Source organism: Macrotis lagotis, chromosome 1 (assembly GCF_037893015.1).
Source record: "Macrotis lagotis isolate mMagLag1 chromosome 1, bilby.v1.9.chrom.fasta, whole genome shotgun sequence".
In the NCBI taxonomy this organism is placed as follows: domain Eukaryota; kingdom Metazoa; phylum Chordata; class Mammalia; order Peramelemorphia; family Peramelidae; genus Macrotis; species Macrotis lagotis.
Window position 1 is genome coordinate 317,654,022 of NC_133658.1, and position 25,864 is coordinate 317,679,885.

Here is a 25,864-nt window from a genome sequence, read left to right on the forward strand (position 1 = left end):
CCTTGGAAATGTAGAGGGAGGGGAAAAAAGCACTCCATCTGGTAGTTTCCTATGTTAATTCATTATTTTTGCTAACTAGGTGCTAAGTGCTGTCATTTCTACTCCTGAAGAAATAAAAATGTTGTCAGCAACTTCTGTGTGTGTGTGTGTGTGTGTGTGTGTGTGTGTGTGTGTGTGTGTGTGTGTGTGTATTATTGACCCCGAGTCTCTGCTCAACTTTTCCCTGCTTCTGATTGGTCTGTTCCTACCAGAAGCCCTGATACTAAGGAATGTGACCAGGGCAGCCATATCTTCATTGCTCTTCATCAGCCGGTCAAAAACCATTTATTAAGTGCCTACAGTATCTGCCAGGCACTATGCTTAACTTTGGGAATACACCTAGGCCCTATTCTCCAGGTACTTAGAGGCTAATAAAGAATAAAGAGGAAAAATGCAAATGACTATGTGCAAGCCAGATATATACAGGATAAAAGGCGGAAATCTCAAGGGGAAGGTATTCAGATTGGGGAGGACTTCTTAGCAGGTTTCTAGCAGAAGGTGGAATCTTAGCTGGGTCAGAAAAGCCAGGAAAGCCAGGGAGAAGAGATGAGGAGAGCATTCTGCAGCGGGGAACACCAAGTGAAAGTGGTCTTAGTGGGAAACACAAGGAAGCCCCAGTGGTTGGATCATTAAGTATAATCCAATTCAGGAAAAATGGCAGGTGGAAAAGTAGGAAGGGAGTGTAGTCATAGAAGACTTTAAAAGTCAAACATATGATTTTTGTATTTGATTCTGCAAGGTCTAGGGAGTCAATGAAATTGACTGAAGTGAGGAAGGGTGGTATTATGACTTAATCAGTCTTAAGGTTTTAGCAAGATTAATTTGATAACTGAGTAGAGTTTGGGGGAAAAAACTTAAGGAAAGAAGACCCACCAGGAAGTTTGACAAGATTCCAAGTATGAGCCCAGAGGGTCTGCACCAGGGTGGTGGCAGTCCCTGGATTCACTCTTGTGCCCAAATATTCTTTGTATCAGTCTCAGCTCACTAGAGACTGAGGCCAAAAAGTTGATTTTATTAGAACTCCAACTATTTCTTTTTTGCTAGGCAATGGGGTTAAGTGGCTTGCCCAAGGCCACACAGCTAGTTAATCACTAAGTGTCTGAGGTCAGATTTGAACTCAGGTACTCCTGACTCCAGGGCCGGTGCTCTATCCACTGCACCACCTAGCCACCCCAGAACTCCAACTATTGCTGAATGTCTAGTTTTCATGGAATCTCCCTCCCTCCCTCTCAGAGTGGCACAAGCAGCCAGGATCTCAAAACAGCCCGCCTCTCAGGAGGTCCCATCAAATACATACTGCAGAACTCACTGCTGAGATGCCCAATGGCTTGTAGTAAGCCTGCGCCCTGCCCTTCATAAATCACACTACATCAGATTCCAGTCGGGACCTCCAATCCAGCAAGTTCTTTCCCCAGTTGTTGAAAAACAACAGGTCTGACATTAATGGAAGGTCTGCCTTTGGCACTTCCACTCTGATTTGGTATTTTTAAAAATCTGTCTATCCACTCACTCATTTCCCTTCCTTTCTGCCTGCCTGCCTCCCTTTGTGACTTCCTTCCTTCCTTCCTTCCTTCCTTCCTTCCTTCCTTCCTTTCTTTCTTTTTTTCTTTCTTACTTTCACAATTTTACATGGAAAGAGAACACAGTTATATGGCTACTGCTGCTCCTTTAAAAAACAAAACAAAACAAAAAAAAACCCTTTAGCTAGTACTGATATCAAAAAAAAAAAAAAATAACCAAAGAACTGGAGGCAAAGGGACAATAACTGGGAATCCGCTTATTCTCCTAGCAACTCCAAGTCCATCAGGGCCAACAGCTGAATTTAAACCCCCCTGAGTAAGCTAGAGGACCCCTGATTGGAATTTGGAGTCTCGAAATAGCACTTCCTGAGTTTGCTGATTTCCTCACAGCAGGTCATCAGCCTCCTCGGCAGCTTCCCTCTATCCTCCAGCCCCCCCACAACCTGTAACAAAGCCTGGCTTCAATAGGCAGCCCTAGCGTCTTGGACTTCAAGCTTTATTAGGAATAGTGGGAGGAGGGACATGAGGAAATCCAAACTGGCCTAGCAAGGAGGCAAGGTGGATTGGACCTGGGGGCGGGGGAAGGATGGGATGGAGTAGCCTATATTTAGTTTCTATTCAGCCTAAAGGCATTAATCCAAAGAACTCAAAATGGGGGACTTTCCAGGGCAGGATTACTTTATAATAATTCTTGAGATTCTAGTATTGCATAAGATTATTCTTGGCTTAATTTTTTTTTTCCCCTGAAACTTTTTCTTCCCATGGTTGACTCCCTAACAATTAGAGCTATCCAAAAGAGGAATGGGCTGCCTGGGGAGATAGCAGGCCTACACCCCCAGGGGTCTTTGAGCAGAGGCTGATTCATCATAAGGGTACGTTGTCAGAAGAATTCTAGTACTAGTGTGGCTAGTTCTAGATGTCCACAGAGGACCCTGCCAGCTCTGTAATTCTATGATTCTGTATATGAGGAAACATCTGCATGTATACACATCTATATATGAATTGGAGAGGTCAGCTCAAAATAAAGAACTTCATAACAATTAGAGTCATCCTAGATGACCCTGAGAAGGAGCTTCTGTCACTCTCAGTGTCCAAGCAGAAGCTGGATTTTCAATTGTAAAAGGTATTTTGGATAGTATTCCTGTACTATGTAAAATGTATCTTAATAAGACCTCACATTTCTATAACATAAAGTTTTGTAAAAATGCTTTCTTAGAGTGCATTCTGAAAGAATGTTTTCATTCTTTTTTTTAGGTTGTTTTTTTTTTTTGCAAGGCAAATGGGGTTAAGTGGCTTGCCCAAGGCCACACAGCTAGGTAATTATTGTCTGAGGCCAGATTTGAACCCAGGTACTCCTGACTCCAGGGCCGGTGCTTTATCCACTGCGCCACCTAGCTAGTTTTCATTCTTTCATCAGATTCTTACAAGCCCAGGAAGAATGAATGAATGAATGAATGAATGAATGAATGAATGAATGTCATTTATGAAGTGCTCACTATGTGTCCAGCATTATCTAAATAATGGCTTTTGGAAAGAAAAACAGTCCTTACTCTGAAAAATGTTCACATTCTAATAAGGGAGTTAGGGAAGATGTTACAAATGGAATGCTCAGCTTCAAAGCAGATAGAAAGACATGGTGTCTTGGGGTACAGTGTCAGGGTAGATTGAAAAGCTCAGGAGTTACAGAATAATAGGATCCAATGACAAAGAATTGTAAGGGACCTCAGGTAAAATGATAACTTCCAGGGCTTTGCAAAGCTTAACTCAAGTACAGATGGTAAGGCCCAGTGGATCCTAGAGAGCTATGACAGAATAGATTGTAAATCTCTGTGGTCCACCATCTTACTAGAAGTATTATAGTTGGAAAAATCTAGACAGGTAAGCAACAATATATCTGACCTATGATTTTTGCTTCTATTGCAACAGATCCATCTCCATTGTCCTGATCTATAGCTGATCACTGGACCCAGATGACCCTAGAGGAGAAAGTAAGACTGGTGACTTTGCACAACCCTCCCTCATTTAAATCTAATTCATCTACAGGTCATGGAATCCCCTCCCTAATGTCATAGTCCTCTTGGAGAAGAAAGGAAAGATAGACAAATATCTATGTGAATATAGTAGGAGTTGTCCCACTGCTGACCAGCTAAGCAACACAGCTTTCTTTTTTTCTTTCTTTTTTTCTTTTTTTCTTTCTTTTCTCTCTCTCTCTCTCTCTCTCTCTCTCTCTCTCTCTCTCTCTCTCTCTCTCTCTCTCTCTCTCTCTCTCTCTCTCTCACCCTTACCTGCAGGTACTCTGTCCAAAGGAATGTAAATTTTGATCACTGAAACCTGGCAGGATATCTTGGGGTTTACCAATACCAGTTCTCTTTTGGCTTCATTGATTAGTCAGTCAATATAAAGAAATGGTCTCAAACCAACAACATTTGGTCATTGTTTGGTCACAGCATGGTTCAGCGTGAATGATATAAATAACATTTTTTTCTGTTTTGGTCAGAAATCTTAAGGGTCTCCCCCTATTTTGACTAAGAGATCAAATGGGTCCTGTTAAACACTTTGGCTTACAAAGGACAAGGTCTTACATTGTATCCATGACCATCTCCATTCATCCTGATATATATCTGGCCTCTGGACTCAAATTGTGTAGGAAGAGAAAGTGAGGCTTGTGACCTTTCACAGTGATCCCTCACTTAAATCCAATTCACTTGCATGTCACAGCATTACCTTACTGGTGTCATAGTTCTCTTCAAAGGACAAAGGACAAACCACAATAACTTTAACCTTTAGGAAGAAGACACTAGACTGAAGAGTCTGGAACTCTGATTCACTGCTTTTGAGGATAGAACTGAAGGAACCAGCAACCAATTAAGGAGGAAATTTTTAGCTCCTTGTGAGAACGGATAATGGCAGTGGAGGCACAGATGGAGAACCACCCCCATAGCCTACTCCTATTCTGCTATCAGACCACCCATGAAAGTAATATTATTATTCTCATACTACAGAAAAGGAAACTGAGTCTCACAGAAAACAATTGATTTATCCAAGTATGATTCAGTAAAAATCAATTTTAACTAGTTAGGTCCCAAGGTCCATGGATTACATCACCATCTTTATCATCAAATCTCCTGCTTACATGGTGGCACAATTAGAGTTAAGTTTCCTGGGTCCAAATTCCTCATATCCCATTTCTCATTAGTAAATTCAGAAAATACTTTCATATCCATGGTCCAGATTACCATGGTCACCACCTTATGACCATGTGGTTTCCAATTAATGTCATGTTGACTCTATCTAAAGCTCTCTATAAGTTTGAGTTCTGAGAGGTTATGAGATTTTTGACCTGAGTTCAAATATTATATTCTGGTTACTGTCAGAAATCACCCTACTATGTGCTGCTCTTGGATTAAGGACCACAGAGGCCACACACCAGTTTAATCCCCAGTGTTCTGATCCCACTTTTGCTACTAACTATTAAACATAATAATACTTCATGGCACAATGGTTGAAGAGCTGTCTGGAAGTCAGAAAAACCTGGCTTCAGACACTCATTATGTAACTGTTCACCTCTCTGAGCCTCAGTTTCTTCTTCTGTAAAGTGTGATAATAGTTAAGATTTGCCTTAAATGGGATTATTTTTTAAAGTATTTTGAAAATACTACATAAATGCCTGTGATTGCTATAGTTCATCAAGATTTACAAGGAGTAAAAGCAGAATAGTGTGGACATCAGAGATTTATGGAGGAATCAGAAACACCTGAGTTTAAATTCCATCTCAAAGACAATGGAATGTGTCACCAAACTCCTTAATGGTCTGAGCATTTTTAGCTCATGATTTCAGCTCCTTATATCAATGAAATTACAGTCTAGAAAACAAAACAAAACAAAACAAAAAACAAAAGGCAAGGAAAAGTGGTGTATATTTAGAGTATTCTTGTGAGAAAGCTATCATTATTATACCCATTCTATTGATGAGGAAATTTGCTAGCAAATAACAGGACAAATATTGGTTTCTGAGTCCTGAATGAATACCCTTTTTAGTACTACATAGTTTGGCACATTAATGGTATGACCTTGGGGTAGTCATGCTCTCACTCCAGATCTTATTCTCTTTTTTTTAGGTTTTTGCAAGGCAAACGGGTTAAGTGGCTTGCCCAAGGCCACACAGCTAGGTAATTGTTAAAGTGTCTGAGACCGGATTTGAACCCAGGTACTCCTGACTCCAGGGCCAGTGTTCTATCAACTACGCCACATAGCCACCCTCAGATCTTATTCTTTTTAAAATGGTCAACTGGACAAAACAGATTCCTTCCTTCTTTCTTTCCTTCCTCCAACCCTTCCTTCCTCCCCTTTCTTTCTCTCTTTCTTTCTTTCTTCCTTCCTTCCTTTCTTCCTTCCTTTCTTTCTTTCTTTCTTCTTTCTTTCCTTTTCTTTCTTTCCCCCCCTTCTCTCTAAAATGAAGGTTTTAGTCCCATCTTTAATGGCCCTCCCTTTTCTAATTTTGGGACAGTCATAGCACAATAGAGCACCTGGCCTAGAAATCAGAAAGACTCTTCTGGAGTTCAAAGCCAGCCTCAGATATTTCTTTAATTGTGTGACCCTGGGCAAGTCAATTCGCCCTGTTGTTCTTGGTTCCTCTTCTGGAAAATGAGCTAGAGAGGGTAATAACAAACCACTCTAGGATCTCTGCCAAGAAAACTTTAAATGGGGTCATGAAGCATTGGACATGACCGAACAACAACCAACTTTCCTAATAGGCTCGGTTTCACATGGGAACTACCTGACTCACAGCCAGCCAGGTGTGTTCATTCACCTGTGCACAGCTGGCTGGAATAAGCCCAGGCCACCAGGATGCTGAGTAAAGTTGGAAAGCCTCAGGGCATGTTCCACAGAGAAAACTGGTAGTGTTCCTTACCCACTATCCACCGCTAGGAGAAGGCCTCTAGCTCAACCTCGGCTGCTGTGTGGGAGCTTTCCCACAGCCCCTCTCCCCTTACCACCCCCTCCCTCCGCCCCCCTCTCCCCCCTGTCACAGCCTAAAGATATATAGAGAAAGACAGGTCTGGCCCAGGGACTGACTCTGCTCTTAGAAACCCCCATGCTGGAGAGCCGGGGGGTCATCTATTTGGGAGGGTTTTTTTTTTCTCCCTTAATTTGCTGTTTATTGTGATACCTTCACTCTGAGACATATCAGCCGACACCAGGTGACCTCTGTGCTCTTTAAGTAACAAGCTGAAAGGGAGGCTGAATGCGGGAGGCACACAGGAGTAGATAAACCAGTCAGCTAAAGCCCCGTGTCATCTAATTCCCCTCTAATGCAGCCAAGCCCAATTCAAGCAAGTTTTGATCCACAAAACCTCTAGAGGCTTCCAGCCCTGATCTGGAGAGCCCTCAGCTCACAGAGGAAACACCAGGCAGTATGACTTCCCTGCCATTGTCTGCAGGCGGTGGGGAAATCCCCCAGCACCTCCAGCACCAATGCGGTTCCAGTCCTTGAAGCTTCACCCTGGGATATAAAGCAAAGCTCAGAATCCTGAGCATCATGGACAGAGATGAACAGCTCCCCTTTCTCACATGTGGTCCCGTTAGAGGAGAGGAGGGGAGAGAACACTGAGGTGTAAGAGCAGAATTCCTGGACATGGATTTAGGAAACGGGGCTTTGGGTCTGATTCTAATATTTCCTAGGTGTGAACATAGCTAAATCATTCAGATTTTCTCTGAGCTTTGGTTTCCTCATCTGGAAAAAGATAATAGTAATAATTTCATTACCTTCTAGGTGCAGCTGTCCTAAGGAAAGGCTTTGTAATCCCTTTGCGAGTAAGGATTGTTTCATTCTTTGCCTTTTGTCATTGCATGTGCGTCTCTACACACAGAGCTATGGTTCCTGGATCATAGTATGAATTTAATAAATAATTATTAATCAAATGATTATAAGGCTTAAAGCAGGATAGATCAATAAATCATTTCCATTTCTTAAGCAGAGCAGAAGGAAGCCTGAAGACCCCTGGGCTCAACCATCAGACCAATGGAGTGAAATCCCACTGAGCTCTTAGGAGGGTCCTTCATGAGAACCCTTGGAAGAGGTCTTTGTATTTTATCAGTGGCCACAGGGCCTCTCGCTTTGTTTGCTTTTTTGGTTAGAACATCTATTTATAATTTTTTTTAAATGAGGGAATGGTTTCAGAAAACCATGGCAAGAACTATATAATCTGGTAAAAAATGAAGTGAGAAGAACCAGATCATTCTGCATAGTAACAGCACTATTGTAATAATGGTTAACTGTGAAAGAATTGGCTATTCTGATTAATACAATAATCCAAGACAATTCCAAAGGATTCATGATGAAAAATTATATCCACTTGCAAAGAGAGAACTAATGAACTCTTAAGTTCAAACTGAAGTACAATTTTCTTATTGTATTTTTCTTGAAATATGACTATCTGCTTTAATTTCACATGTATAATTTGGAGGGGTGGCAATTAATTGGGATTAAGTGACTTGCCCAGGATTACCCAACTAGTAAGTGTTTTAGACTAGATTTGAATTCCTGGGATGATGCTCTATCTACTTCACCACCTAGCTTCTCTAGTATAATTGATATTATATTGTTTGTCTTCTCAGTGGGAGTAGGAGAGAATTTGGAATTCAAACTTTAAAAATAAATAAATGTTAAAATAAATAACAAAGAAAATGTGAAAGAAAATAAGAGAACATCTATTTCCATGTAACTTTTATCGGCAATAGATAAGAATAGCCTTTAGCCAGCATGTGGCAGACAGCATGATATTACAGAAAGAGGATGTATACCTACACTATCACCAAGGAGATAAGGGTTTGAATCCCATCTTTAGCACCTACTAACTGTGTGATCATACCACAAAATTTACTTAGCCTCTCTGGGCTCACCTATCTTCCTCCATAGAATGGGAATAATAATAAAACTTGTATTAATTACCTTATGGAGGTAAATATACAGCAAACTTTAAGGCCCCATAAACATGAAAGTCCTTATCACTGAAAGACAATCTCTGGTATGTGTAGAATTTTCAAATTATACCTCACTTCATTTGAATTTCACGGAAGAACATTCTCTCCCAATGTACAAGCATTTATGAGTCAATAATTATGTGCTCTGAGAATAAAAAAATAATAGTGAAATGATACCTGCCCTCAAGGACCTTACATTTTACTTGGAGATGCAGCAAATTCATAAATTAGCATGTAGCTAACATTTATAAGGTAAATAAAAGATTACCTAGATTAGAAGGGTCACTAGCAGCTGGGAGGAATAAGTAGACAGGACTATCCTCATTTCAGAGATGAAGAAATAGATGCAGAGAGCTTGCCATTCACTCAAGGTAACTAGGAAATGGTAGATAGAGCCAGGAATAGGATCCAGATCTTCTGACTCTAAGGTATCAGCAAGTGTAAAATACACAGTACAGATTGAATATATAGAAACTGAAGGGCGCAGAAAAAAGAAGCCATCTGTCATCTGCGCTTTCTCTGTGTTCATTCATATCAATATCCCTGTCTTACATCCTAAGTCCCAAAGAGCAGGACCTATCTGAATCATTTTGAATATTACTCAGCACAATTCCAGATAAATTACTTGATTTCATTAATAGAGACCTTGTGAGGACAGAAGGAGAGAGGGGAAGAAAAAAAGGGGGGGGAGGGAGAAAGAAAATGAGGTAGGAAAAGAAAGAAAAAAGAAGAAAGGAAGTGGAGAAGGTAGAAAAGGAAGAAGGATAGGAGGACAGAAGATTATTGCTGTTGTTATTTATCCTTCTTTCTTGAAGAAGCCCATGACATCATGTGGTGATGCCATGACATGCAAGTGAGTTGTACTTAAGTGAGGGGATGCTGTGCAAAGTCACCAGCTTCACTTTCTCCTCCAGATCCATCAGGGTCCAGTGACCAGATATGTGAATGGAGATGTCTCTGGAGATGGTTGCAGTGGGAGATCTTGGCTTTTTAAATATCTGTCTCTCTCTTACCTAACAGGAGGAAAGGAGAGGAGGAAGGAAGGAAGGAAGGAAGGAAGGAAGGAAGGAAGGAAGGAAGGAAGGAAGGAAGGAAGGAAGGAAGGAAGGAAGGGAGGGAGGGAGGGAGGGAGGGAGGGAGGGAAAAAATGCAGGGTCAGAAATAGGAAGGCAGCATGAAAAAGGAATTAGAACTGAATCAGAGATCAGGATTCAAATTCTAGTTTATGCCAATGATTAACTATATGACTTTGGACAAGTCATTTAAATTCTCTGAGGCTGACATCCTCATCTGTAAAATGAGAGTTGAATCAGATAATTTCTAAGGTCATTTCCCATTCTAAATATATGATCAATAAAAGGAAAGAGAAATGACCCTATTATAATAAGGTTGTACACTTCTTCTTTCAAAAATAAATTCACCTCCCCAAGTCGCCATAGTCCAGCCCCTCTCCTTTCAAAAATGTCTAATTCCCTTTCCAAAATTTCCTTTCCAAGACTTCTCAACTCAGTTGTAGTCTACATCAGTCCCTCATACCTTCAAGGGAACAGTAGAGCATGAATCACTTTTCTCTGTCAAGTTTATATTTCTTGTTTTAAAAAGATCACTATTCTTCCTGTTATTCTGAGGGGAAAAAAGGGTTAGCTTTTTTTTTCTTAAACTTAGAAGATGGCTGAATTTTTCAATATATTCATGCAAACGAGATATTTCATCTCATGGATTTTATCCCAGTTCTGTCTATGCACATTTTAAATAAATTAAGATGAAATAAATCCATTTTATTATATTACCCAGTGCCATCTCCATGAAATAATGCCCATATTTGTATTTTCTAAGGAATGTTGACGTGGCTAAAAATGTTGCAGGAAGTGTAATCTTTGAGGATTGCACTGCCAGAAAAAAAATAAATCTCTGCCTTTGTTTAAAGCCCAGAGTGGCACCACTTTTGATTGAAATGACTCGGAAATATCCATCCCCAAAACATTGACGCAGTAAAGTATGCAGGATTGATCACCAATGGCTCAGAAACAAAAGTGGTATGTGTTCCTTTGTTTTCTTAACATCTGTTCACTTCCAAGCGACATAAACCCCACTACAGAAATAAATTACGTGTTCCCCCATTTTTTTAGGGAAAGGAAAAATGCAAATTTACAGTGGCAAACCAAAAAATTTCCTTAAAAGTGTACTGTAAAACCAGAGGCAGACCAATAATGGCACAGAACATGAACTCCAATCACCCTATTTTCCAACTGTAGTTTGACTTCAAAACTCCACTGTCCTTTATCATCTCTTTCACTGCTTTTGAGTGAACAATGTGGATTCTCAGAAAACAAATCTTCCCTGTCCCAAATCACCTCTGCCTCTGGAATCCCTAGCTCCCTCCAAGTATCCTTGCCTACCTAAAGCCTTTCCTGCCTACCTTCTGGGAGATTACTTGAATTGACTTTGTATATGATTTGTATTTCTTTACCTATATTCAAGCTATTCACACCCAATCTCAACCTCAGAGTGTAAGTTTCTTGAGAACAAGGAATTTTTTCTGGGGGGGGGGAGGGGAAGGGGAGTGTCTTTGTATTCCCAGAATCAGCTAACTTGGTGACCCTGAGTAATTTCTTTTAACCTCTAGTTGCAGAGAAAATGATAATTGGTAGCAGGATTTTACATATTCTGGAATTCTCTATATTAATAAAATAATAGGTACAGTCCCTATTCCATCTCTACTATCTAGCACAGTGCCTGTCAAATAAAATATTATAATAATAATAATAATAACAACAATAATAATATTCTGTACCAGAAGCTGACAGACATATACTAAACATAAACTGTGTTTTATAATTATTATTTTATTAGATCTTCACAATAACCCTAGAAACACTTTATTATTCTCATTTTACAGATGAAGAAACTGAGGCAAACAGAGGTTAAGTGACTTGACCAGTATATATGGACAAGTTTGAATTCAGATCTTCCTTACTCTAGGCCTGGCACTCTATCCACTGCAGCATCTAGCTTGCAATGAACTGAAAAGTACTATATCCCCCCCCCCCCATGAACAATTAAAGAAAACTCAAATAGTTCAATTGTGTCAATTGACCCAAAAGACAATCTAGGGATAAGAAGTCAGTAATCAATTTGAAAGGATCATAGGGGCTTTCAATCATTATATGAAAGTAGATGAAGGCAGCTAGGAAATCTATTTTGATTTGTTGAAGATATTCATCCAAATCTTGTGTGGTTATAAGATAAAACAGCAAGCCTGGATGGAAATTTTACCATTCCAAAAGCAAAAATTAGAGTGGTGAAGGTCAAGCATTGCCCTTGGGTAGGGAAGAGTGACTTTAGCTTCTTCCTCCTTCCTTATTTCCCCCTCTCCACTTCTTCTCTTCCCCGCCCCAGCCCCTTTACTTTGTAAATTTAAAAAAGCTGGAAAATCTAGAATTCCCATTAATATTAGTTTGGTTGTCTCCAGAGCACTTGTGGCTAATGGCAGTCTCTGCATCAAAAGCTAAGAGACATGCACTGGACAAATTAGACACACTGAGGAAAGGCAATTTCAGGACTCTACCAGGGTACTAACCCTTAGAGATCCCCAAAAGAGCTAAACCTAAGGGAAATATCCTGATAACTCTACCAAGGGAGAAAAGCACTTTCAGTAACCACAAGTTGATAATTTACCTTTGCCATATGTACTAAGTTTGAGCCCACTCTTCCCAGGGATCTTGTGTATTTAAGGGGTGAATATGCTTCTGGTTTAATAGAATATTACTGTAACAACTATCCTTGCTATATGGTAAATTCTTTTTTTCTAAAAAAAGTTAATTAAATCTAACTGGAAACCCAATTTGAGGAGTATATCAATGAGCTCTTGAGCAACTGTACCAGAAAATTCTAGCCCTTCAATGTTATTCATGGAACTCTGAAAGGCATAAATAATAGCAACAACTGCCTTCTAAGGACCCTCAAACTATGACAGTAAATTGGGAGAATTTAGCCCAAAAGAAAAGACTCACAACACATAAAAAAGATAAGATTTCATTATTCACTTCACAAACCCCTACTTTCCCAGAGAAGTCAACTCATAGCAATAGTACATGAATTTTGAATTTCCTAAAAGAGAGTTTCTGACCAGCCATGGGTAAATTCAATATATGTGGCTTAAGCATCTTATTTATTCCTTGTGCTTCAAAGAAAGTAGGATGTATTAGAAAAAGTAACCAGAGGGAGAGCAAAGGTTTTGAGACTCCAGGACCCCCCCATAGGTAGATTCTTATCTACTTATCCTTTGCCAGAAGTAGGCAAAGATCAGATCCAATTACTAAAGTGGAGAGGTCTGTCGGGAGTACAGATCTAAAACCCCCTTAAATCAACCCAACTTTCATGAATATATCTCTTCTAAGTTTCACAGAAGCCATGATCACAAGCTGTATCCTAGGATATCCTCAGTGACCTATTCAACAAATTAGAGCATTGGGATGGTGCCCACAAAAACCCTGAAAGATGGGAGGTAGTTCCCAAAGGGTCAACCCTTCAACTGAGGAATTTAGCCCTAAGACCCAACCTCCCTTGTGCCAGTACTTAGGACACAGAAAGCAGCATATTCTCTGTAACAAGCATGAGAAGACTTAAAAGACAGACAGAAACACTTATAAACAAAAACCCTTTCCCCAAGGAAGGGATAACACCAGAATTATGAGAGAGTACCTATGTCACATCAAGGAAAGCTCAAATAACACTGTCCTGTCTTCACTTATTGTAAAAATGGGAAAAGAGGCTCTTTTTGGAAAAAGAAAAGAAAAGATTCACTTTTAATATTAGGCATTAAATCAAATACATGGAGAAGAAATGCCTCTAGATTCTGTGCCACAGCCCCATGATTCACTTTGTGTTGCAAGTATGTGGATGACAGGCAGCCATCCCCTCTTTTACCTGTTCTCATCTATTAAAGTGTAATGGACATTTTTATTATCCCAATAGCACTCCTTTGTCTGAGTCTCCTGGTTGAAGGCACATTGACATATTTATAACCAGTTAACGATTCTTTGGATCTCTATATTTGCATGATATTCTGGTCTGGCTCCTCCTCCTCACAAGCCTATTAGTGTCAATTAGGCTTAGCATGACAGGCCAACTTTGACAAAAAATGCTGGAGCAGATTTAGCTCCCCAACAAAGATATAACACAGAAGCATTTGGGGTTGATATATGGTTGCATTTAATAAACATTTGTTTGCATATTTTTTATCATGCTAATGAATATAATTACTTTAATTTATGTCATCAAGCTATGATTCCATTTTGATATATACGTCACTTAAATGTGTAGCGTTAGCAGTTTGCACAGGCTGGCAAGTTGAAGAAGTGGCTAGACTCCAACCAGATAATACAACATTATTCTCCAGGCTCATGCATCCTTGGGTAGTTTAACTCAGTCCCCAAATTACTTCTCCATAGACCCAGAGATCATTTCTTGCATAATTCACACACCAACCTGCCTGCAGACTTATCCTTTCAATAATGACAGAAGTTACCCAAGAAAGGATTCTTGTTTTCTACTTCTTTTTCTGGTCTCCAGAACAGTACTAGGCAGCCATTACTGAGGTTGTCTAGAAAGCATACATTAACACACTTATGGATGACTTGTGAATTGGCCATCATTGTGGATAAAAATTTTTGTATTTTTCATGAAAAATGACTACTTTCTTCATAATCATTGAGCCAGTAACCTATTACTGGAATCCCAAAGAGATAAAGACAATCAGTGAACTACCATTTATTAAGTGCTTAATAGGGGTGCTTAAGCATGAGAGATACCAAGGAAATGCAAAATCACAGTCAGGGCCCTCAAGAGCTTGTGTTCTAATGAAAGAAACAACTTGCAAACAACCATATAAATACAAGAAAAACATAGGGTTACTTGGTGGTTGGTACAGTGGATGGTGATGGGCTGGAGTCAGGAAGATTCATCTCAAGTTCAAATTGACCTCAAACATTTATTAGCCATGTGACTCTGGACAAGTTACTTAGCCCATTTTGTCTTAGTTTTTTAATATGCAAAATTAACTGGAGAAGGAAATAGCAAACCATTCTAATATCTTTGTCAAAGAGGTTTCAAATTGGGTACAACTGAAAAATGACTGAGAGTTAATCTCAGGGAAGAGTGAAAGAAAAGGACAGGGGTAGAAAAAGTCTCTTGTAGAAATTAGGATTTGAATCAAAGTTCCTTTCTATACCAAAAGATTCATAAAATCACTTTTAGTATTAGTAAATAACTGGAAAAGAAAAAAATAGGAGGGATCCAGTTGATTGAGGAATAGTTGAATAGTTCCTGGGATATGAATGTAATAGAAAAATTATGAGTATGAGAAATTCCTGGAAACATGAAAAATTGAAAAGAAATGGAAAAATAAACAAAAGTAGAACAATACATGAAAAAACAAAGCAGAGGAGATCACCAAAAATAAGTTGAACTTTGAGGAAATGAAAAACTAATAACGATTCCAAATAATGAAACATGCTAGAGCTATTCCAACCAGTTTGGGAGCCTATTGTTAAATTTTCAGTGAGATTACACAGTAATCAACAATTGTTATAAATAAAAGTCTTTTTTTATTGTCTAGAATTAAGAAAATGATGGTAAAATTTTAATAATGTAAATTAAACTTAACCATATGTTCTGTGCATAATTTCTTATATACATATATAATAAATAAGTTTATAAAAATACATTCATACACAGATAGATAGAGAGAGGGAAGAGTATGGCATGTTTAGGGAAGACTAGCACTTCTGATGTGAGAGCTGCTCATCTACCTTTGGAAGCTACCTCCCATCCAGCTCTCACTTGTGGCATCAAGAAACCATTGTATGTGTTGTATCCACACCCTTTTAAAAACCATCTCAGCAGAAGGGCAAAACAAGTTAAGATAAACTGACAGGCTTCAAACCGATTGGAGAGTTAGGGGGATGTCTATTCCGAGCAGAATCAGCAGATGAGAACAGTTTATTCCAACAACCATGAAATCTGCTAAAGTAGGTGCTGTGGAACACTTAGTGCTTGGTCAGGCATCAAAGATTCCAAGCTCATCCACTACATCCTGGGTCATCGCCAGTCGCCTTGATTTTTATCTTGCCATTACATTTCAGTGACTTGAAAAGAGTGAGGTCAAAAACCTTGCATAACTTGACTTTGCTTAAATCTGATTCATGCACAAGTCCAGACAATACCTTCATGACATCATTGGTCCTCTTCAAAAATCAAGAACAAACAAAAGCTCTGTGTGTGTGTATGTGTATGCATGTAGATAGATGATAGATAGCTAGATGATGGATAGATAGAAGATAGATAGATAGATGATAGATAGATAGATAGATAGATAGATAGATAGATAGATAGATATTCTGAGAGAAAATTGTTAAATTTTTGCCAACATACCCATGCAGACCAACCTCTTCCAGGTAGAGAAGGAGGGGTCTAATAGGCAAAACATTGTCTACCTTGTCAAATATAATCATTGAGTCAGTTGCCTTTGCTTAATTATTTTCCTTCATTACAAATAAGAGTTCAGTTCTAGGGGAGGGAAATAGCTAGAAAATACTGATATAAATACAAAAGGCATCAATATACTTTATTTTTAATGTTCAGTGCCTTGATTTGACCCAGGAGCGAAGATTAGCTACTCCTGTTTGTAGGCAGACAATTCAAGACACAAATTAGGGTTCATTGCTACTCACCCATAGAAATTGTGACTCTCCTTGGGAAGGTGGTCATGATATATCAAAAGTTTGATAAGGGCTTAAGGTCTGAATAGAATAATAATTCCTGGGTCACTTTTCCCACATGAATAGATTCAGTCAAAGGGATATAATCACACATTGCCAACCCTTTTATTCAGGAATACACCAAGATTCATGGTCACACATAGGAGGGCACTTAAGATGTAATGATGATTGGTATCACAGTATTATTTTGGAGCATCAAATTCCTGAATAAGAAGAAGCATATATGCATATATATATATATATATATGTGTGTGTGTGTGTGTGTGTGTGTGTGTGTGTGTGTGTGTGCGTGTGTGTGTGTGTGTATGTATATTTTTAAGTCATATAAACTAGCTCAGATCCATAAACTCAAGAGCCCTAAAGATATTAAGCTAAATGAAATCAGACACAAAAGAATAGTCATAAGAATTGAAAACACAACTCAAAACCCAGTTCTTTGCATACATAGTAAGTGTTAAATAAATGGTTACTTAACAAATGAATCAGTGAACAAATGAATGAAAGAACTGGGACAAAGCTTCTAGAGAGCTCTATTCCTTCACACTCACCACTCCCCAACCCATGACCTCAGAAACTTGCAATGACCTATTGATTTTCATCTCACTGCCTCTTTAGACCTTAGTTTCTTTGCTGTGCCCAAGTTCTGTGCCTAATAAAAATGTAAGGAGACTAGATTTTTATTCATTGCTAGATTTTTATTCATTCCTTTTCTAATCAATCCAGAGATATGCCTAGAACTGAGGAACAAAACTGGAATAATTAGGAAACTGGGTACTAAGTGAAGCAATTGAAAACAATTTCTTCACTATAATTTTATTCATTCTGTTCCCTGTTATTTGGGGTATGGGCTTATTTGTTTGGGTTTGTTGCTGTTAATTTGTTTTGTTTTGTAATTAAGAAATAAAACAGAGAATACTGACTCCACCTAGGGTATGGTATGATAAGAATCAATACCTAGATTGGAATTTTCACTATAATTCCTAAATATAAATATTTGTTGAGTTGAGTTTTAAAATTCTATTGCTTAACAACATAGGATAAATGCCTAGGCTAAGATTAAATATAGCCCATATGACCCTTACCCAGCAGCAGCCAAGGACCAAGAACTATGACCACAGACAAAATCTAAGAATTTCTGGAGTCCTCATCCAGGGCTCCATGGGACCCTCACATTGGTCAAGTGTTTAGACTTCACTGTAGAAAACCTTGAAAAGAAGGATTGGAGGTAGAGGGTCTAAGTCTGTGATTCTCAGAGCTTCCATAAAAGCATGAGATCCTAGCTCCCCTCCCATTGAGGCCTTTTATGAGCCTCTGTCACTAAAGATGTGGCCTTGGACAATTAAAAAGCACAATGAAATTAAGTGTGAGAAGAGAACTTGTTGATCATCTAGTTTAACCCTTACCTGTGCTTTAGTTTCTTCATTTTTAAATTTGGAGGTTCAAAAGTCGGTGCCTCTGTCTGCTCCTCTGTGACTTGCCCTTTGCCAACAATCCCTTGCCAGGTGTTGATGCTTCGGCACCATCATTTTCAGGGTTAGATTGGTCCATCCAGTGACAGGTTAGGATGAGTCAGGTTGCTGCATTCTGTCAACAGATATCATATGCTAGTATCTGCCTTGCATTTGTGGTGTGCCAAAGTTCCTTGCTGATATTGATGCAGGGAAAAGATATAGAGAATTATGAAGGTAACAGAAACAATTAATCTAAAAGGCTGTTAAATCTTGTTAAATTGGTAGAGGTTCTCTATTCTTGAGATATCAATCGACTACCATTGTTTCATTGTTTAATGCAAAATTTGTATCCTGACCTCCTTAGGCTTCAATTCTCTACCTAATTCTGGGCCCAGTTAGGGGAAGCGAATCACCTTTTGCCCTCCGGATAAGGACAAGACCATAAAAATATGGATGAGACCTCTGCTTGGGGCCTGAGTCACTTCTGACTTTCTGGTCCAGTCAACTCTGCTTGATTGCTCTTTTGTCTCTGTCTCTCTTTACCTACTATTTTCTTATGTGTTGTAACTTCTTTTAATATATTTTTATTTTTCTTTCCACCCTTGCTTTCCCAGTCTGAATAAATGATTCCTCATAGGCAGAACCAAACTCAAGTAGCCAACAGCTACTTGAGGAATATGAGAGGAACTGAAACAATTTAAGACCAAAAAACCCCTGCAGCAGCTAGGTGATGCAGTGGATAGAGCACTGACCTTGGAGTCAGGAGGACAGGAGTTCGAATCCAGTCTCCGACACTTGACACTTATTGACTGTGTGACTTTGGGCAAGTCACTTAACCCTAATTGCTTCACATCCAGGGTAGTCTCCAGTCATCCTGATTCAGATTTGGTCACTGGGCCCAGATGACTCTGGAGGAGAAAGTGAGGTGGGAGACTTAGCATAGCATCCCCTCACTCAAATCCAATTCATGTGCTTGTCATGGCATCACATCCCTGATGTCATGGTCTTCTTTGAGAATGAAGGATAAAGATTGTTTTTAATTTGGGAATCTAAGAAAATAACAAAAACAAAATGTTTCTTGTCCTCAATGAGCTTACATTCTAGATGGGTTAGGAGGAAGGAGAAATGCAACTCAAATATAGATAAGTAAATACAAAATAATTTGACAATAGAAAGAGTTGCAATTATCATCATTATTATTACTAAGCACACAGTCTATCTTTATTTTCCAGACTTGACAGGCCCAGTCTTAAGGCTTGAATTTCCTTCTGAATCCTAAGTGTTGTCACTGAATTACAAAGATATCAGCTGAAAAGGGAAGATAAGCTACCCTTTTGGAGAGCAGAGTCTTTGGAAAACCAGTCATTCTGGAGAAGCCAGGCTGAGGCCCTAAAGAGCAGGGTGCCCCAAGTGCTTTAGAGCTGAGATAAAAGTATGCATAGGCTGTGGGTGATTAGATCGTGCCTGTCCACCAGCCAGCCACTAGTATCACTGTGTCTCCTTCCACTCCCAGAACGATTCCCTCACAGCAAAGAAAGGGGCTGAAACAGCGGCATCCTTCAGCTTATTATCATCGCTAGACTTTTACATCAATTGCATTACAGCACAGGCTTCCATTAATGGGTTATTATATCACTGGCAAAACAGAGAAAAAGGAAGCCATTCTAAAATTCTGAAATGAAAAGTGAGAGTGTCAGTCGCAGAATGTGAGTACATAGCAACCGTGGAGTTTACCACTTTATTAAAATTGTGATTGTTCATATAAAGACTCAACCAGGTCACATATTAATAATTATCACTGACAATCTTTAACATCAGACTAAGCCCACAAGTGAAGCAATATTACATCTCTCGATCTCATTTATCTGTACTGCTTATGGCCCCTTTGTGGTCAGCATGCTGTGAGCTTCGTGGACATTTAATTATGAACACATCATAAATGTGGCTGACAAGGCAGAAGCAGAGCTCACATGCTCCTGGGAAGAAGGAAACATTGCTGAAACTACTTAGACTTGCTGCACTTTCATTCTGGGTACAACCAACAATGACTGAGTTACAGCAGTGGTAAAATTCCATTCTGCCCTTCCTCTTCTTCACCTATCTGTTTGCTCCCTTCCTCTATCCAGGGGAAGTAAAGATCAGAGCAGTGTAGGAATAAAAGTTCCAAGTCATAATTTTTGTCCCTTAAGTCACAGACCCAGGAAAGAGTTTTCTTAAAAACAAAGGCCAAGAACAAGTTCTTACAGAAGTACATTTTGCCTCTGCCTGTTATTCTGGTGTTTGTTTTTATTAAATACAGGGTGCCTATGCATGGTGTCATTTCTTTTTCTTTTTCTTTTTCTTTCTATAATTTTTACCATTTTATTCTTCAAGTTTTGAGTTCTAAAGTCTCTTCCTCCCTCCATTCCCTCTACAAACCATTGATAAGACATGTGAGGTATTATCCATAATGTCTAAATGTCCTCATGAAAGGGTTTTCACTTTGTGCAGAAAGAGAAATGCCCCCCACACGGATCAGAAACCTTAGTAAAAATACCAGTGAGAAAAGATCAGCTTTTCAGATCTACCAGCACTCAGACTCATCTCTTCATTACAAAAGATGGGAATGTTTGTTTGTAAACCCCCAAAATCATTCCAGCTCCTTCCCTCTCAGAAAGAACCATCAACAATTGGATGGATCAAAAAGAAAGCAAATGACCAAAAATAGGAAACTGGTGGTGGGGGCAGAGAGGAGGGAAGCGAATATTTCATTTTTTTCCAATTAGAACCTATTTTGATGTGATAGCAAATGCTTTAGCAACACTAATAATGAAACCTCGCCTCTCAGAGTGAGAATAGATGTGCATGCAAAGACCTAACCAGTGTCATGTTTCAAAGCAACTGTCCTCTGTGGTGCTGAGGTCCATATTTCTATACCTCCCCAACAGACTAGAAATAGGAAAGACAAAGCATATAATAAAGGCAAACACAATGAAAGAGCTCTGAAGAGAAAGCTGAAAAGTAGCTATCATGTTGGCAGATAAATTCTACACACAATTATTCATTCCTAGCCTCTTGACATGTAGATTAATGAGTTTGATAACCCAGGCTTCTAAGAAGTAGATTCAACTCTGTTTCTCACCCGCTCTCCTCTTTTCCTAACTACCAACAACACTATAGTCTATTGAGAAAAAAACAAATCGATACATTTGCGCTGGTCATCAACATTTCTTTTTCTTTCTTTCTTTCTTTCTTTCTTTCTTTCTTTCTTTCTTTCTTTCTTTCTTTCTTTTTCTTTCTTTTTTTTTCTTCTTTTTTTGCAATTGAAGTCCTACGTCAAAATATGATCCCTATGCTGGGACTAGGCTCTCTTTTTCTGGCCCGGTCAGGAATGCACAAGGGATCGTGTGGTCATTGGAGGGAGGAGTTTTGCTTCAACAATTTGCTTCCCCACTAAGTTCAAAGTGGCTGAATATCCGAGGCAAAGCCCTTCAGCCGCTGGCCTCCTGATGCTGTCTGTCCCTGGACTCCCTCAGCAGTGGGTTGTGTACATAAAATTTCCTACTTCTGCCCTGAGGCCGAGTGACCTTTTGTCTACACTTTGGTTAATGTTCACTGATCAAAGTATATTTTAAGGCAAATCTAGGATCAGATTCCAGCCATGATGACTTTACTAGAGGTTGTGTCTGCCTCAAACTGGTAGATGCTCAGATACACACTCTCCAAGTAAAGGGGGGAGGGGGGCACACAGAGAGGGGGAGACAGGCAGAGAAGGTGAAGGCTAATGGCTCACAGATTTATTCTGTGTTAAGGCAACTTGGCGCAGTAGACATGTTTCATTCTCGATTGGTGAACAGCTTTAAGCTTTTTTTTCTTTCATCCCGAATGTTATGAGTCCAAATTCTCCTGAGTACCAATAAGCCTATCCACCACTTAGGATTTATCAGCATGGTTTGCTGAGGCTGTGGCTGTGGCTGTAGCACCAGGGGGAGGTGGGGGGAGGAAGTAGGAGGCAGGAGGCAGGATATGTGTTCTCACTTAAGGAAGCTAGTATACATTTACCCCCATCCCCACCCCACCCCTCAATAACACACCCCAGGCTTAGCCACTGAACTTTGAGCCCAAGCACTTCAAGGCCCTAATGATGTCATGAGAACTGAGAAGAATACAGTCTGTAAAGAGGATGGTGCAGATCCAGGCAGCAGAGATAGTACAGAGAAGACACAGGCAAAGACAACCTGCACTGCTAACACCCTCACCCACCCACCGCATGGGCTGATGGAATTTTAATCCCTTAGGAGACAGGAATAGACTTTGCAGCCGGGATAGATATTTTTCACAGCAGAAAATATTACCAGTTCCTGGTTGTTTGAGAGGATGAGATTGCTTGTAAGGTCTCTGATGAACTGGGGGAACTGTAAACACACACACACACACACACACACACACACACACACACACACACACACACACTAGCTGGGAAACAGATCACCAACTTCCGATTTTTCCTGTAATTTGGAGTCTCAATTCATCCAGCTTTGTGGAGTCCAACCAGGCTTCACTGCTTTACAAAATTAGTTCTGTTTATTTTTTTTAAGTATTCTGATAGTGGTAGCCACCTTTCCGAATGGATGTCATGTAATCATGTATATTTCTAAATAGACAGACTGGGCCTATTTAAAATAACTTACTCAGTCAAGAAGCATCTATTAAGCACTTTCTATATCCCAGGCAGACAAAGAAAAGTAAAAACATAGTTCTTGCCCTCAAGAAACTCATATTCTAATAGGGAAGATAACATGTAAATGATTGTAAATAAAAGATAAACACAGAGTATGTGGAAAGTAATCTGTGAGGGAAGGTATTAGCTGTGGGGCAAGGGAGTAGGGTAGAATGGGAAACAAAGTCTCCTGCAGGAGGTGGAATTTGAGCTAAAGGAAGTCAGGGAAACTAGGCAGCGTTTCAGACTGTAAAGGATCTAAGTACTAAGATTTGAATGCTATGTGTTAGGAACAGCCAAAATGGTTGCTGAATCTTATAAAACATAGAGGTGGTACAGTGTAAGAATACTTGAAAGATAGGGAGGGACAAAATTCTGAAGAAGCCAACAAGATTTCTTATCTTAGTTGTAGCCAGTCTAATCAGAGAAACACTACCCACTTGTAGAAACAAGTGGTCACTCACATAGTGAAGATCAGAAGATGAAAAAGCGGAGATGAAAAAGACACTTTTCAGTGGAAAAGGATCAAGAGATCTTCAGATCAATCCCTTCCTCAGACCCTGCCACACCTCTTCCAGGAAATACTCTGAGAAGCATCTAGAACCAGCAAAGAGAACCCAAAATAACTTTCTCAATCTAAAGAGCCAAAATAAAGGAGAGCACAGAACACTGAGGGCATAGGAGAGAGCAGCCTGTTTTTGGCAGAATCCAAAGGAACGAACAACAAAAAATAGGGTCCCTTCCTCTCAGACCACACTGTCTGATGGAATCCTACCCCTATCAGGAGAACAAGTCTTCTAGGGAATTAGTTTTAGCAGCATTCCCTTAGAGATATAAAGCTTTAAGTATTGCTCAGAGTCAGGTCTTTTTTTTTTCCTTGGAGAAGGAAAGGAACTTGGAATGAGCCTACTCTTCCACTGAACCCTGGCAGGGATCCTAGAGCAAAATAATATAATGCATCAGGGGTATAGAGGAGTCAACATTGCTTTCTTTTTTAAAAATCAATTATGGTCGTCTTGTCCTCAAGTGGGCTGGGGAGTCCCATGTGTTGCCATTTCAGAATAATATGGGATCTTAAATATAGAAATGTCTACAGAATGGCAGGCCTGTGAAAAGTGGTGTCCCTAGTCCCACCAGGGGAAAACTCATCCTTCACTAATTTTTTTTTTCATTTAAATTTTAACTTTGAACAGTCATCTTGATTAAGCCCTAAGAAGTGTTTCTAACAGAGTCTATCAATATGGACACAGTTATATATTTGTCATCCATGCACACTCATCACTTTTTCCATAATAATTAGTGAGTCCTCTGTTGTCATCACATCTTTTCTTCCCCATTGGACATACTATTCAAAATTCTCTGTCTAAAGAAGACCCCAAGTTTCCAAAAAAGTCTTCAATAGTGTGGTGTCAAAAAATTCACTGAAGATCTAGTAGAAGAAAAGAATATTTCTTTTAGGGCATCTAGATGGTGCAGTGGATAAACCAGTGGAATTGGAATTAGAAGGCTCATTTTCATGAATTTAAATTTTGCCTCCAAAACTTACTAGTTTATGATCCCAGGCAAGTCATTTAATCCTGGTTGCCTTAGTGACAAATCACTCCAATATCTTTGCCAAATGGGGTCACAAAGAATCAGACGCAATTGAAACAACCAAACAGCAACAAAAATATTTTCAGAATCTTAAAATGAATACATCGGTTGAAGTATTTTAGGGTTTTTTTTAAACTATAAAACAAAAATCATGCTAAGTACCATAATCAAATATACAAATAGATCTGAGATTTTAATTCTTAATATTCAGGTCTGATGACCATTTTAAAGTCCTCTCTTTCTTGGCCTATCTGTTGTCTTTTGATAATTTTGCTTACATTGACCTCCTTGATTCTGTCTCCTCTATGAACTTTCATGACACTACTTTCTCCTGGTTCACTTCCTACTGATCTAATTGCTTTTTCTTAGTCTCAGTTTGCTGGCTCATCATTCAGATCAAGCTCTTTAACCACGGTTATCTCTAAAGGCTTTGTCCTAGACCCTCTACTCTTTTCTGTCTCCAGATAACTCCATCAACACACATGGGTTTAATTACCTATGTCTCCTGGTATACAAGATCTAGCCCCAGAATTTCCCATAAACCTCATTCAGTCACATCACCAGCTGACTACTAGATATTTCTAATTGGATATCCCTGGGATATGTCAAAATCAACATATCCAAAATATAAATAATTTTCCCCACCAAAGCCACCTCTCTTATAAATTTCTTTATTTCTGTAGAGGCACATTCTTCCATCTCCAAGGTTCATAATATTGGCATCATTCGTTCCTTACTTTCCTTCATCCCACATATTCAATGATTTGCCAGATCTTACAACATTTGTACCCCAATATCATCTCTTTCATGGGACACTCTCTCTCTCTCTCTCTTAACACAGCTACAACCTTAGTCCAGGCCCTTGCTATAACCTCTTCTCTAGATTATTGCAATTGCCTCCTAACTATCCACAGGCATCAAATCTTTCTTCACCTCAATTCCATATCTCTATATTACTGCTAGAGATATTTTTCTTAAATATAATTATGACCGTGTCATTACCTTACTCATTAAATACCATTAGGTTCTTAATGGCTCTAGAACCAATTAAAAACTCCTTGTTTAGTTTTTAAAGCCTTTCACAGCTTTGCCTGAACCTATCTTTCAGTCAATCTGGCCTTCTTTCCATCTCCCATTTTTGTGTCCTTGCACTGACTGCTCCTCATGACTGGAATTTACTCCTTTGAATTATTTGAATTATTTTCTTCCTTCAAGATGCACTTAACACAGTCACTCTTCCCACCTGAAGCCATTCCTGGTCCTCTCTTAGCCTCAGTTTCCTCATCTGTAAAATGGGAATAATATAGTATCTATACCCTAGGGTTGTTGTGAGTATCCAATGAGATAATATTATATTATCTTTGCAAAACTTAAAACATTACATAAGTGCTAGCAGTTTTATTACTATTCCCTAAACTGTTAATACACTCTTTAACAAACAACCTTGAATTTATTTGTATTTGTTCTCTTGTAATTGAGCTTAATTATATATACCATTTATTCATTTATATTTATTCTCTATATATCTATTTATGGACATAGATGGATGAATAGAAGGAAGGTTGGATGAGATACAGAGAGAGTGAGACAGTCAAACAGATCCTCTCCCCAAATCATTAGAACACAAGTTCTTTTTAGGTAAAAATTATTTCATTATTATTATTATGTTCCTAATCCTAAATGTTGGCACAGTTTTTGGAATATAGTTGTTATTTAATAAATTTTTGTTGAGGGATTGGTCTCATACATTTGAATTTTTCTTTCAAGAATAAAGATAACAACCTATTCATATCTTCT

The 25,864-nt window shown here is 39.1% G+C and overlaps 1 long non-coding RNA gene across 2 annotated transcripts in view; it reads right to left on the reverse strand.

Moving 5' to 3' along the window:
* Positions 1 to 25,864, reverse strand: part of LOC141517205 (uncharacterized) — a 324,047-nt gene that overhangs the window by 200,165 nt on the left and 98,018 nt on the right. Inside the window, exons 1-2 of one of the 2 annotated variants that reach the window (XR_012476806.1) lie at positions 18,528 to 18,719; positions 17,728 to 17,908 (exon numbers count right to left, since the gene is read on the reverse strand). This is a non-coding gene — a long non-coding RNA (uncharacterized LOC141517205). Of the gene's footprint in view, positions 1 to 17,727; positions 17,909 to 18,527; positions 18,720 to 25,864 lie in introns of those variants that run through there. The other variant, XR_012476807.1, reaches the window with a different exon arrangement.